This window comes from Ornithodoros turicata, chromosome 8 (assembly GCF_037126465.1).
Source record: "Ornithodoros turicata isolate Travis chromosome 8, ASM3712646v1, whole genome shotgun sequence".
In the NCBI taxonomy this organism is placed as follows: domain Eukaryota; kingdom Metazoa; phylum Arthropoda; class Arachnida; order Ixodida; family Argasidae; genus Ornithodoros; species Ornithodoros turicata.
In genome coordinates this window covers 4,427,343-4,442,696 of record NC_088208.1, presented here as the reverse complement: position 1 = coordinate 4,442,696, position 15,354 = coordinate 4,427,343, and positions in this window count along the sequence as shown.

Genomic DNA, 15,354 nt, shown 5'->3' with positions numbered 1-15,354 from the left:
AACGACGTCTTAGTCATTTCGAGCCACTGTAGTACAGATGCGTAAGAAATTGAGCAACTCGGTGTGTTTTTAAATAGTGGTAAAATGCGTTGACCGCACACGACCCGCTACCCGCACGACACCGAACACCTAGACCCGCCTCCCGCAACAACGTGCGAGTGACCCGCGGGTGACTCGCGGTGTAAGCACATTGGTAAGATAGTGACGGCGAAATGGTTACATATTATTATTTTTGCCATGATAATGCCTCTTTGAGTCATCTGCATTTCACTGTTGCAATTGAAAAGAAGCCCGCTACGCTTGAAGTAACATGAAATATTACTTTATAATTTCCTCAAACGGTATAACATTCCACTGCAATGAAGAACAGCAGAACAACCAAAAAAGAAGAAAGAAAAAGAATGGAAAGAAACGAAACACTAAATGGTTTATAACACCACCGCTGTGTGTTTATCACTTTGTACACTGTTAGAAGAAAAGGTATGTAAAAGGTATAAAAAAGGTATAAATCAGGTCTGAAGCTCGACATTTATACCTCATTACTACTGTCTATACCCTGTTTAATACATATGTAGGGTATAGATCACTCGGTCTATACCTTATACGGCGTTTTGTACCTTTACCTTTTCTTCCGCAACATGTGGGATCGCATTAATTTGTGACGGCGACTATATCGTCTCAGTTAAACAATAAGTTAATTTAAAAACATAGTAATACAGTAGCATTCTAATTAGGTTGAGAATTGACATGTAGAAGCCTATTATTTGTTCCGAAAATAAATAAATCTACACGCCCTCACTTCTTAAGTTGCTTCCCGGGCGAAGGATGGTCTCCACCATGCGTAGCCGCGGTGTGTTGTATATGTATCTGTTCTCCAGCAAATGCCAAGTGCTCCTGGAAATAGTTTCCCCAGTATTTGTTGGTGTTGCTTCTTAGTTTCCAATTTGATGCTAATTGTTCGTTCATTTCTTTCCTCTTCGATTCACATTCATGCTTTGTGAGTTTGTGCGCGAGCGTCTCCAAGTATTTTCTTGTTTCGTTATCGTTCCTTCGGTCCTTTTTTTTTTTCAAAATTTGTGGATGCCGGGTTGGGAAGCCGTCATACAGATATGATGCTGAAATAAATCGAATATTACGGTTTTCGTCAATTATACTATAAGGTCTTCAAAATATACCGTCTAGGAGGTATATGTTTATACCCTGAGGTGCAAATAATATACCTTCAGGGAGGTATAAAGATAGTATACCTCGAGGAAGGTATAGTCTTTATACCTCAAAAGGTATGCGCCCTGGGACAAGCCGTTTATACCCCAAAAGGAATAAATTTACTAACAGTTTACGATGATTAAAACATGACCGAAGAAAGCATAGAGCGTCGAAGGTAGTGTGCCCCAGTTCGGAGCGAACGTTTGTGCAAATACTGGCTGCCGAGTTGAAGGTCCGTTCAGTTTTTGCGCTAGAAGAAGGGACGGTCAGCAAATATCTGTACGCACGTGTAGGCAGCAGTCATAAAAGGTGCAATTTTCTTACAAAACAGTCAGCCTGCGCCTGATGGCCCACGGGTATTTGATATTCCTGTTATACTCGTATTTGCTCTCACGAAATCCCGGGATTTTCCGGAAATAATTCCGGGACCTCAGGAAGTCAAAAATTGAGCGGGATTTCGGGTTTCGGGATATCCCGATTGACAACACTAAATACGACAGAATCGCGTATTTCTGTCCTTTCCACGAGAAATGCTTCATGTATGCCTCCTTTCCTCTCCATTCCCTCCTTTGGTGGCAGATAATTTTACGCTGGACCACCATTTGTTTCAGAAAAAGGTCAGTCCGGTTGAAGGATCGACCTAAAAACAAAACAAATGTGTTCAGGGAGTCTGGGCAGGTAAACTAAACAAAGTAACACTTCTCGTCCCGCTACCTACCAATAGGGACAGGCACAAGATGTTCCTGAGTGTGATCCTCAGGAAGTTCCGGGGATACACCTCGAAGGACGATGACATGATGACACTCTGGGGACATCTTGAGGACCGTGTGTGTTCTTCGGGGTATCAGAAATATCAAAAGAAGAAAGAGGATCGAGGATGCTGCCCTTTCTCCTCAACGTATACACTTATTTGATTACATGTATGTAAATATTTCCTTCAAGCATGTAAGTACAATGCGCAGCCTTACTGTCAGGCATCATAAACAGTAGACTGAAAATAAATTCCCAGTGCAATAAAACGTTTTTCTAGTGAGCTTCAACGGTGTTAGCACCGCGAAGCAAAGTAATGTTATGGCAAGACAATCTCCCTCAGGACATGTACAAAATGCTTTGTTCTTCACGTTCATTACAACATCAACACTATGTACCATTAAAGAGAAGAATTTGAAAACTACTATAAGCATCCATTTCGCCTTTGTTGTTCGCCACTACAGTCGTAGCTGTCAAGACGGCCTGAAGTATACGGTCGCAAGTCCTCACAAACGGTGCAGACAGCGTTACATGACGGACGGAACAACTGTAGAGGACGGTGGTCTTTCTCTACATGAGCCCCGACCGGCGATGATGGTATGCCACGGAGAGGCGGTGACGGTGGCCTATCTCCATGGCCGCGCCGGTGGAACTGAAGCCGGTGCTCCACGCGCGTGGCCATCGTTGTCGTCGTTGTCGTCGTCCGCTACACAACTTTACAAAATATGTTGAAAGGCGTCCTAACGCCATCACGTCCAAGGGGCACCGTTAACCGCTTGTGCGATCGCCCAAGCGTAGAACCCTTCTGCCATCTTTCTTTGTCAGCTTCAACGTCAGTGAGTCGTTGGGAATAACGAAACGAAAACCTTATAGACCCTCTGCTGTGGTGCAATCTCTGCTCCTCGCTTAGCGACTTCGTTGGGGCTATCGTGCTCGTTACGAGCCCTTACGTGTTGTGATGTCATCACCCTGAACGAACTACATGGTGGTGGGTGGTGATAGGGCTTGCCGTTGTCGGCCTCACGTATGTGGGCAACGTCACGACTGACGCCCTGGGGGAATGTGCGCCCTGGGCCGACTTCTAAGGGAACTGTGCCGACATATGTCTGAAAGCGTCTGAGGAAAACCCAGGAAAAACCCCAGATAGCACAGCCGGCACCGGGATTCGAACCCGGGTACCTCCCAGTCTCGACGTGACATGGCCAGCACGCTAACCACTGAGCCACGGGAGCTGGTGAACGAACTACAGCTGCCAACGATGCTGCAGTCTTTTCGACCAATGGGGTTGTTTAATGCTGTTTGGATAGCTCACATGGTTTGTCTATGGTTTGTGTATGACTTGTCGTTGTCACTTCTTCGCCTTCTTTCTCGTCTTGATCGGCATCTTCTCGAGAATATCTCACAGCCCTGGCGTGAATACCATGAAAGGGACAGAATGTCCTTTTGTACACAGTCTTAGAGCAATCCATGTCCGTTTCTGTAGAAATTCTGTTTGTACAGATCTCCAAACGAAGATGTTTAACATTCTAACGAGTGCGTCGACCCACTCGTAAGGCAAACGATCTTCTTCGATCGTTACTGGAGTGAGATATTACCGGGTGATACACCACGTACTCAAGTCCACGAGTGTCTCGAGCTTCGTTAGATCATGAGCCATGTAGGCGATGAAGCCTGTGAACACGTGAACACACTCGTTAGACGACACCGCTAGAGCAAAAGATTACTGCTTTGTGTTGTTAACGAAAAAATAAAATATGGAGATGTCTGCCGAACTCTATATTGGGCCGGCTACTCCAGTACGCTTATGGTAGCGAGGTCTGTCTACCAAGGACTCTAAAAGGAGGGTTGTTCCACAAAAACTATTAAGGACGTGGTTTCCTTCTTGCTATTTTTTCGCTCCCATGCCTATACTGTTTGAACGAAGACGCACAGCCATTTCGAAATTCTTTTCCGTCGAATTCAAAGATTTATAATGACGAGACACCCCAAGCTAACTAATGGTTCCAACGCGGCACTGCTTGACAATTCGCATTACAGGCTTTAGTACTGGGAATGATTGCAAAGCACTCAGGTAAGGTTGCTTTAGACTACTGCAGAAGCAAGTTTCGGAGTACCGACTTGGCTCGACTTGGCTTCACCTCGCATAAGCGCCAATGTCACCAGTTCCCTTCAACCAGGCGTATGGACCAATTTGGCCCGCTTTCTTACCGGTCAGCGACAAATGCCATTTTATCTAAAATCGCGTGAGGTTACTTGTGCAGGTATTAGTCGAGGTCTTGTGTATTAGGTTCATACAGTCACCATTTTGTATACCTTTTAATGCGCATCATGTTGCACACCACATTCATTTTTGATGGAGCGTATAATCTCATTTACAAAACTCGAAACTCAATACAGCAGTAGTTTAATACACGGGGAGTGTGATTTATGGTAGCGTATTATCTCTAGAATATATAACTAAACTGGGCGTTCTCGCTCATAAAGGCGCTTCTCAGGTGAAGGCAGCTTCACAATTTGCGAACCGAACTACAAGAATTTCATTTTGAGATTATGAATGGGTAGTTTCATTGCCGGGGGCGGTACTCTACCTCATTGCTGGTGCTGACTTCGTTGACTGATGTGGGCAAGGAAATAATGAGCCCCTTCAGGTATAGGATAGGAGTCCTATGGTGTCACAAAAGGTCAAAAGAGCTTTGAGGGTAGGGCCTTGGTGTTTGGCCAGGGATTCCGATAGAGAGGGGGTGGGCGAGAGTCCAGCTGATTAAGAGATCACGAGAGTGCGATTTGGGGAGGCTGGTGGTGTGCCCAATGAAGAAGAATGTGCTATAGATCTCCTAGAGCCAGTGTTGTGCGTAGCGGTGCTACTTGTAGCGGCACTGCTGTAATCGTCGCTTTTTTCAGTAGCGGAGGTGTAACTCCACTACATTTGTTATTTGTAGCGGGAAAGTAATTTCCGCTACAATTTTGAGTAGCGGAACCGCCTCCGCTACCGCTACTTTTGAGGCTAAAAATAAAATAAATAAGACGCTAGAGTACGTCCAGTGAACTCGCTGTCAGATCATGTAAGCCCGACTCGAGAAGTCTAGCCGCGGGCGTCGCTAAGCCCTGAATCTGGCTGGCGTATATATGGCGCATATTCATAGGCCATCGGCGAGGAAGTAGGTATTTTTTTAGGCATTTTTCTGGTAGCGGTAGAGGTATCGCGCTACATTCTAAATTTGTAGCGCCGCTAGTATCGCGCTACTTTTAAATAGGGTAGCGGTATTTCGCTTCCTAAATTGAGTAGCGGCCACAACAATGCCTAGAGCACTGCAGTGACAGCATCTGGGAGAGTCAACTTGTCTCAAGTGATAACGCCACTGAGCTGTAAAAGCCACATCGAGAAACATTTGATAAATATAATGCAGCACTCTTGACGAGAGGTTCTTCGTGGCATGCGGAAAGCGAGCGCTGGATCAACTCTTCTCAGCATAGATGGGGGGAGGTCAGTTGTCCACTGGCGGGAAGCCACGCGTGTCACGAAACGTCGAAGCATGGAATCCAAATGCATCTAACGCGTGGCGAGCAAAGTGCACGCTTTTCTAGCGGGATCGCATATGTGTCAGGGTGACGAGGCGGCTAAAGTTTAAACTTAATTTCAATAAAGTAATGGTAATGTATTCAAAACTGATGGGCATTGTATGTCTAACCACATTTTTAATTCACAATACTAATCTTCCAATTTATTTTAAACTTACGTCCAAGCTTCGTCATCCTTAATTCTGTATTACTCTGTGACCACCTGAGAAAACGTTTTTACGTCACATAAGTGACTTTTGAGAATATGTATATTAGTGAGCGCAGGTCTATGCTAACTTGAGAGATTATCAAGACGAAACCGAAGCATCCAGAAACACACAACTGTCTTAAACATGTTTAAAATAGCAATTAGAGCTAACTGGGACTCCCCACAGTAATCAGCACACCCCAGGGAGTCACCACACTAATTGGGGAGCATCCAACTCGTGTCCAGACCAATTTTGTGTTTTCAGATAATCGTGGCCATAAAAAAGAAACAGAAATGGATAGAAATAGACAGGGATCGAAACTGGAGCTGATCCCGAACCAAAAACCATAAAAAATCCATCAATTTTCCATCGAACCTGAACTGAACCGAACCCAAACAAGTTTTTGCTTGTCCCAAACCGAACCAGAACTAAACTAAAAAAAAAATAATACGGTTACTGGTTCGGGAATCGGTTCAGAGGTGAAATACCTAATTGTACTATTGAGCGGCCCTTTTTTTCGGCTGTTTACTTTTTTTACGATACCGGATGAGAGTAGAAGTTTGTGACTGTATCGCCAGTTTTTTGCCGGAACAAATGGGGACCCTGACTGGGTTCTGCCAAGGGCTTCCAGCACTTCGCTTTTCGTTTTTAGCAGACGACCATGGGAGTGCAATACAATAAATATCAGAGCCCAGCTCCTTGTGCAACGTAGAGGTAGAGAATGATACCGAAACTATGCAAAACTTGGTGTGTTTCCCTTAGAACATTTCGTCTTGTGAAGCAAGTGGTCGTGGCGAGGCAGCAGTAGCCGCTTCGTGAAACGGTCGTGAAACGATCTCACACCTTTCTCTTACAACCTTGTGCGGTGATAGTAAGCTCCCTATCATCTAGCAAAATTACTGCCGATGGACTAGTTAAACCAGGACCGCAAAAAGTAACAGATCTAATCCCTGTAAGTGTCGCAACAGCGAACCGCTTTTTTTCGTCTCTCCCGGAGCCGAACCCATATAACTGAACCGGTTCAAGCTGATAATTTTGGTTCAGCGGAGGTAAACCCGAACCAAACCAATATGCCTGAACCCGAACCGGAAAAACCGAAAAAAAAACCAGTTCCGATCCCTGGAAATAAAGTGGAAAGAAACAATTTATTCGAAAATCAGCGATCCTGTGGTGAAGAAACCACTTCAGAACGCCCGAGTGACCAGCTCCCGCTATGTTGCTTGTTGACAACCGGTAGTGGCAGGTGGCCACCTTCTGGCAAGGCATCTCGCCCGATGGTGCCACCATCATGGCTCTATGCGAGAAAGACAGAGAACAACAAAGTACTAGCAGCAAGTCAATTGAAACACTGCTCAACAAGTCTAAGCATGCCAGAGCCCGGGGAAAAGGCCTGCTACTGGTAAACATGCGAATGTACGGAGAAAACGTTAGACATTGGGGAAAAGGCTTAAGGCAATCGACTAGGCCCAACCACAGTGTCACTTCACAAAGCTACGAAATTCAACAGCTAACACAAGACGATAACCACAAAATGCTAGGCGCAGAACCGTAAACATGCGTCAACACAGAGAAAAGGCTTGGTACGCTACAGGTCACTGTTAAACAAATGTAATCATGCGCGCACGAAACACAGGGAATAAGCGCCCAACCACTACGGCAAACATGCGAGAAAAGGCTTAACACGAGTGCAGTAAAAAGACGTGCAAACATCAGGCACGGCGGATCATTCATCTTTTCCCCCACGGCGACGGAGCATCCGATCCCGACGACAGCCAAGCCTCAACTGACGCAGCGCGGCGACGGCAGACGACCGACTGCATGTCCTCACACCAGGACGGCCTGCAGTCTAAATGAAGGGAGCACCTCTGTGCATCCGTTACGCATGCGCGCGCGTGTTACTAGACCTTCTCTCTCAGACTGTTACATAGACCTTCTCCCTCGTGCCACTGCTCATGTGAAGTACGCACCGTACGCACTGCGGAAGCAGGAACATTTGCAAACAGTCTACATCGTAAACTTTGTCACTGATTTATTGCACTTGGACGAGTCATTGCTAGTGGATCCTATTTTTGTATATGCCACCCTTCGAAAATCTCTAACTCAATGTCCAGCAGTGCTCTCCTCCATTTAGGTTAGGCTAGGTTGGGTTGAATCAGGTTAGGTTAGGGCTCGCTGACCCTTGCTGTGAAGGACTTCCGACGCCCCTATATGGATAGTAAGGAAAATAGAATAGTGCGAGCGAGGTGTCTCCGTAATGGAAAACCTGAAACGGTGTACTACAAACAAATGTTAACTCTGTGGATAATAATTCGAAGCATGCAGATATTGAAGGATCTCACATCTAAAATGAATATGAAGAAAGATTGCCAGCAATTCTGCTCTTTCTGTTTCTCGAAATAAAGAAAACTTTTTTATTAAAAAAATTATATGTGAGTGAATTATGGAATTTAGAATGTCAAAATACCTTGCAGATAAGGTTTTCCTCCACTCGCATACACGTAAATGCGAAACTAATGTGCAGGCAGTTCTGGTTGTTTTATTACAAAAATTTTGTATTGAAAAGGTCTACGACCACAAAGTATGCCTTTGTGGCACGTTCCTGTTCATCTTGTGTATGTGTGTTTCAGCTTGGACAAATTTTTATAAAAACCCATCAGAGCGCGTCATTTTTGCAGTTGAGTTCTACGGTGAGGTACATATCTTTCCCAATACTATAATGACCAATAAGGAAGACTAATTACCTAAATTAATTAACTAATTCTTTAATTAGGATGTCTTGAACAAAAGTAGACACCACGTTTAAAAATTCTGAAACACGCACATGTATTAAAATATCTATACCTGTAATGGCAAAAGGGCAAGGGTGCAGGCCAGCTGGTACATGGTGAAAAAAATTTGGAACCCGAGAAAAGGACAGAGGAGGGACGGCACGACCCGTACTGAAGCTCGAAGGGGCACTGGCGCGGTAAGAGTGCCGTTAATTACCAGGCTCGTTGCAACCTGTTCATAGCACAACTTGATTCGGCCACTGGGGCTACTTGTGCCGGTGTCTTCTGTCTCACTGTGCGAGGAAAATAACGTACTATATCATTTAATACTCGTTTCTCTGCCCAAACAGCCCACTGAGGGCCCCCGGGTGGGCTCCAACCACCAACTTTTCGGTTAAGAGGCCATACCAGTCGGGGAGCAACTCCGATTCACGATTTTCCCGATTCTAGATGGCGCCAAGCTCGCCGATCCTTATCACGCCGTTCGCCTCCGACTCACGAAATAATCCCCATTGCGCATGGTTGACCTCGCGAGATTAAGGCGGCCCGCGCCCTCTGCGCTGTTTGTCGAGTGGTAATGTGTCGGACTTTGCCACGAAAGGTCCGCAGTTCGATTCGAGACATTCACGTCTTTTTGCTTGTCTCCTATTGCTACATGAGTACTTTATTTTTATTTTTTTTGTTCTTATATATTCATGCTACAATTATTGTTTTCACAAGTCACTACCGCCTGTACTGACTGATTATGGAATTTTTAGCTGCTCTTCGTATTGTTTTACTAGTGCATACTTACTGTATGCCGATATACAAGTGTGATCGGATAGTACGGATGCCGGTATCTCGGAGGCTCTCAATTGGATCTACCAGCGGCTGTAAATTAGGCTATAAACATTGCCTACACACAGCGCTTACAATGCCAGTCTGGAAAATCTGCTCGAAACGGTATTCCTTTTTTTTTTTTGCACTCGCTTACATAATAATAATGATAATAATTTTACTCAAGAAAGCAAACTACAAATATAATAAAACAGGCCCGTCTAAGCGGAAAAGCTTGTGGCACTGGGCCTGAAGCAGTCAGCGGCATACAGTTTGACAGTACATGAACATATAAAGGTACTACATCCTATGATAAAGTTGCCGTAGCGCTTTTTTTAGTTTGTACTTCGATTGTCGAAGGGGAGCTCATTAAAGATACGAGGTACATAGCATTGCCTGCGACAAAGTCCTTTTCGTCTAATAAATATATTCCCCTCTCCCGTCGCTGTCGTTGGTTGTCGTTGGTTTTCCTTGCTACGCGAACGTGAATTTGGGTTCCGGAAAAGACTGTTGCTCATTGCGTGGGCGGAAATAATTGTGCAAGCGGCCGCTTGATCGATTTTTCTTATTGGTTCACGTGGAGCGTCCATGAAAAAAAAAGAAAATAATAAAGATAAAAATAAATCGATCAATAAAAGAAAGAAAGAGAAACAACAAATAAAGCTGCAGTTCTAAGTACCGTTATCCTAAGAAACATTTATCTGTGTGTAATCCGCTTGCTGGCTGTTTCAACATTACGAACGTTGAACATTACGTTGCCCTTCGTATTGTTTTACTAGTGCATACTTAGTGTATGCCGACGTATAGGTGTGATCGGATAGTATGGATGGCAATATGGGCACACACACAGATGGTATTATAAACGAATGTTGCCAGCAGTGAGTCTGAGCACAAGGCGATTGCCAATTAAGAAATCAGGAAATGGCCAAGGAAAGGTAACCTCATATGCTATCAAAGCTCGCCCGAGATGTCGGTATCACGGAGGCTCTCAACTGGATGTACCGGCGGCTGTAAATTAGGCTATAAACACTTACAATGCCAGTCAGGAAAATCTAGTGCTCAAAACAGTATTCCCTTTTTCTTTTTTTTCTGCACACGCTTACACGCAATTTACCTTGATAATAACTCTATTATTCATGCAAAAATGACATTTTGGTATGTATATTTCTGGTAAGTAAGCATTATCAAATATTTGACTTCATTTACAGGGCGTTGGTGCAAAATACTTTTCAAAATTTTCATCGCAGAATAGACTTCTTTACCAGAAAACTACAGTAATCCTTTCCCCCATGTTGCCTCTCCTTTTTCTTTCACATCGGCTCAGAAAAATGATGTCGGTCGACAACCCCCAGTGACAGAAGACTCCCTTCTTCTCGCCTTGGTGTGCCACTTTGCAAAACCGTACAAAGAACATGAAGGGCGATAAAGGCTTCGGGTCGACCCAACCAAGGAAGATACGGAAAGGTCGAGCGGCGAGACCTCGCAGCGGGAGTCGCGATATTCCCAACATATACTTTTTTTTCTGGACGCCAAGAGGAACGATTCGACAAAAAATAAAAGGGCACACAATAGAAAAATATTAACAATGGTCACCTGACAACATAACAGGTTCTTGTTTGAGTGTTGCAAAAAGTGCAGCTCGGTCTCCTTATCATGTGGGACAGGAAAATCACCATTCTTGTAGGGCAACACAGTTCTTGTAGGGCAACACGTTCGAAGCAGATACATACTCTAAACAAGATTGAACTAGTTTTATGTGGCTGTTAATACAATATCTTTATTTTATACTATGGCGAAATTTCCTTCTTAGCATTCAGACTTCGAGTGCCTTTCGTCCACATATCACTATCCCATTTAGCGTGAACCACATGGCCCGAAAAGCGTCCGAATTCTTTCCGAACCGAATTCGGGACCGGACTTTTTTCGGGGAACAGAATTTCGGGCCGAAGTCGGCCCGATCTGACCAAGCCAGATTTCTCCTCCGAAATGGGAAGTGACGCCAACCGAAAAAAGAGAAGCATCCAATGGCTATTCAGCCGGAAGGAGAACCATAGCAACGATGACGTAGCAGTCGGGTCGACTGTTGCCGTGTGTGCGATTTCTACTTCTATGAATACAGGGATTATCTCATTGAGCTGGATTGTTGAAAGGCGATGTTCCCCAAGGCCAGAAGTCTTCGGCCGAAATTTGGGGTGCATTTCGGTAGCACGCGGTGATGCACAGAAAAAGTTCGGTCCCGATTTCGGTTCGGCCAGTTTTCGGACAGTTTTTCGTGCCATGCCCAGAAGAAGCACAGACTATTGGCTGCTCCCAACTTGAAGACATTTTGTTGTTGTTGTTGGTTGGTTACATAAATAAATAACAAGGGGAGGTTGAATTCGCGCAAGCGAATTCTGCTACCCCCCAAAAAAAAGAAAAAAAAAAGAAACCATACGATCGTACGATCGTGAAGACATTTTCTTCGGTATGTGTCCCACTGGTTCGCGGGATACAACAATAACTTTATTTCAGGATGATGGGTAGGGAGTTCATCGCCGGGGGATTGAAGTAATGGGTCCCGTTACAATTTCGCGGGATACTTCCACATTGTTCTATTCAATTTTATTTTATTTTCAGATGGGAGAGAGTAAAAAGCCAGAAGGCTGTGCTGTTCGTGAATGACAAAGGTCTGCAAATAACCAGTGGGGTCTTTAGCTGAAAAAAAAAGAAGCAAGAAACAAACAAACAAAAAAGGAGAGGACACTGATTGCCTGCTCCATATGTTCGAGTCAAAAGTTACAGAAAAAGAGGTGCTAAGGACACGCTGCGAGCTTCGAACTCCCTTCGAAGAAACATCTTTCGAACAAACGGCGTCGATCAACCGGCTTGCGATCAAACGGCTTTCGACCAAGCGGCGTTCGACCAAACGGCGTTCGATCAAATGCTGTTATGCTGTTTATGATGTTTCTTACTCATGTTTGTACTGTTATCAATTACTTTTCTTCAAATAACAGCTTAGGATTTCGGAATATAATTTCGGTTATAATGTGATCGGTGTGTTTTTCATCTTCGCTGGCTAATCTATTTGCGACCACCAAATGCTATGCATTCCAGTTATTTGATTTCTAATACAATAGCCACAAAACTTTTTCATAATCAACATCATCCCATTCAGTGGTCATTCACTGGAGTGCTCACCCCGTGTCTCTTTGGCCTTTCCATTTTCAGCCTTCTTATTTTCGGCCTTCTGACAGTTCGACGTTATGATTTTTTGGTCTTTTGGCTTCCGGCCTTCTGATAGTTCGACGTTATGATTTTCGGCCTTTTGATAGGCTCAATACTTACACTCAGTCAGCCTAAATAAATGCATTGCATTTAGCAACAGCTATTTAGAAAAAAAAAGAAATAAGAAAAGGAGAAGGGAAGCTCCTAAAACTCTTTGAACTCCGTCTTTATGTACGCGAGGAGGTCTCGGAGCACAAATTACGTCTCATAATGAACTGATTATTACCCGGAAACTTCAGTACTATATTGTTAGACACTCCTTGGTTTTCACAGGGTACTTCACATTACACCAGACCTTTCGTTACTAGTTTCGTCACTAGTTCAGTTGAGAATCCCCAGTGACCCAGAGTTCCTTATCTTCCTCAGAAGGCTTCCCTTTGTTTGCGGTGCAAAGAACGACGGGTACAGGTTTTGGGTCATCCAACGCGCAACCAGCAAGAAGTGTCGAAAGATGGAAAATCCAGGGAACCGGTATCGAAAAATTGGCCGTATCTCAAAATAACGTGATCGAAGTCGCCGTTGAAAAATAAACAACATGAACATGAAAATGCAAACACCGACCTAACGTGCTGTTCCGTCGCGTCCGCCCCGCTAAGCCTAAGAGCCAAAAATGTGGATCTCGTTCGCTAAAATGACTTGGACAGATAGCGAAATTTGATGCATGATGTAAAACCCCGAGACTAGGGAACACGAAGGGACAGACACAAACACGAAGTCTCAAAAACACCTGTTCGTGTCTGTCCCTTCGTGTTCCCTAGTCTCGGGGTTTGACATCATGCATCATCTTCAGCAGCTCGCTTGCTTCCTAGCCATTTTTTCATCGGAATTTGTTGAGTTTGTGTGGTAAATAGTGATGTCGGACTTTTAAACATGGCATATCACCGTTCGAAGCAATCGAGCATTGTCATTGGTTTTCCTTTTTTCGCGAACGTGAATTTGGGTTCCGGAAAAGACGGTTGCCCATTGCGTGGGCGGAAATAATTGTGCAGCAGTCGCTTGATCGATTTTTCTTATTGGTTCACGTGGAGCGTTGACGAAAAAAAAAAGAAAATAATAAGATAAACATAAAAATAAATCGATCAATAAAAGAAAGAGAAGAACAAAGAGAGCTGCAGTTCTAAATGCAGTTATCCTGAGGAACATTTATCTGTGTGTAATCCGCTTGATCGCTGTTTCAACATTACGAACATTACAGGGCAGTCCTGTTGAACGTCACTGGAATGTTTGTAAAGTCGGCCTTCCACTAATCGTAAATACGACAGATTCTCGTAAGCCTTATGAGACAGTTGACTGAGTAAGCACAAACCCGAAACGTCAAAATCGGGCAAATTGATGTTTCATGTGAAGCTAATAAACTCATCTCAATTCTCTATACGCGCACCGAAAAAAGAAGACGGTTGTTGGTCTCTGGTTGTTGGCGACAATGCCTCAGGCTCAGGCAATAATCCCTTTACGAGCAGCTAAGTAAGCTTTTGTTCTGGTCTCCAAGGTCATGCCCTAAGTCAGCGGTCCGGGAAAGTACAGAGGACAGAGGAGCCAACAGGACGGTCAGGTGCGCACGCGCACGCTTGCTCGGCGGAAGAATACGATCCGCGCGGTTTTGCTGTCGCGTCACCAGATGGCAACACAGAATGACGCCGTTCACGGGGCTTTGAGTGGGCGATTTTGCGTACTCACGTTTCATGCTTTTTTATAAAAACTATAAGTGGTAGACATATAAATTTGATGTCTATCGATTCCTGAAATAATTCCAGAGAGAGTAATGGAAAAGTTTTTTTCGAAATGGCTATAGAAGTTTAATAAAACCTTTTCAAAGAGGGAGGAGAAAAATTGTGTATTTTTTTCGCATTCGTGACGTCGCCGTAAAATACATACGACATATATGAGAAATCCTGTCGTGCAATTCTCTTCATCTCGTCTTCCTCTTTGTGATGAAAGCACCCGCGTCAAAATCTGCGCGGCGGTTACCGAGAGAAAGCATAAAAACTGTCCCATAGGAAATACATTGGGACGGAGAGCTGGTATGCCCTCTTAACAGCCGAACGCGCTATCCGATTGTGCCACATTTTTTCCACCGGGTAATAACGTTTATTTACAAACATTAAAATAAGCTATGACTGTACAGTGTTAATGGGTGTTGTATGATGAATGAATGATGCACACCGTAGCATCCAAATACACAGGATACAAAAAAATACATGGTTAACAGCCGAACGCGCTATCCGATTGCGCCACGGACGCTACTTTTTCTTTTCCACCTTTGCGCCACGGACGCTACGTGTACCTGTGTCGTCCCAAGTGTTCTAATGTTCTTCTAATAAGTGTTCTAATAATCTTAGTGTTCTAAGCTGCTAGATAGCTTTCTCAAAGCTGCGCATCTCTACTGTTTTCACATGAAATAGATAGTTTTTGGTTCATTGAATTTGTATGTAAAGTAGGATAACTACTGCTCGCTGTGATTCTGTCCCTCTGGTTTGGAATAATATCTACATAGAGAAAGACGTTGTGGTTTGACTTGTTCAAACATGCTTGCCGTACATCTTGTGGTTCAAGATTCTGAGTTGGTTGAATAGTTAACTAAAATTATTTTACTATACATGTGTCAATGCTTTCTATGCTGTCTGGCGTGGAACGTGAACATCTTCGACATAAGTGTGCCTCGTTGGGTAAAAAACCATAGTGAAGAACATCTACAACCAAGGTACAGGAAATGGTTACGCGACGGGGTGGCTGTAACTAGTGGCGTAGCCACACGGGTTAGCTTGAGACACCCCCCCCCCCCT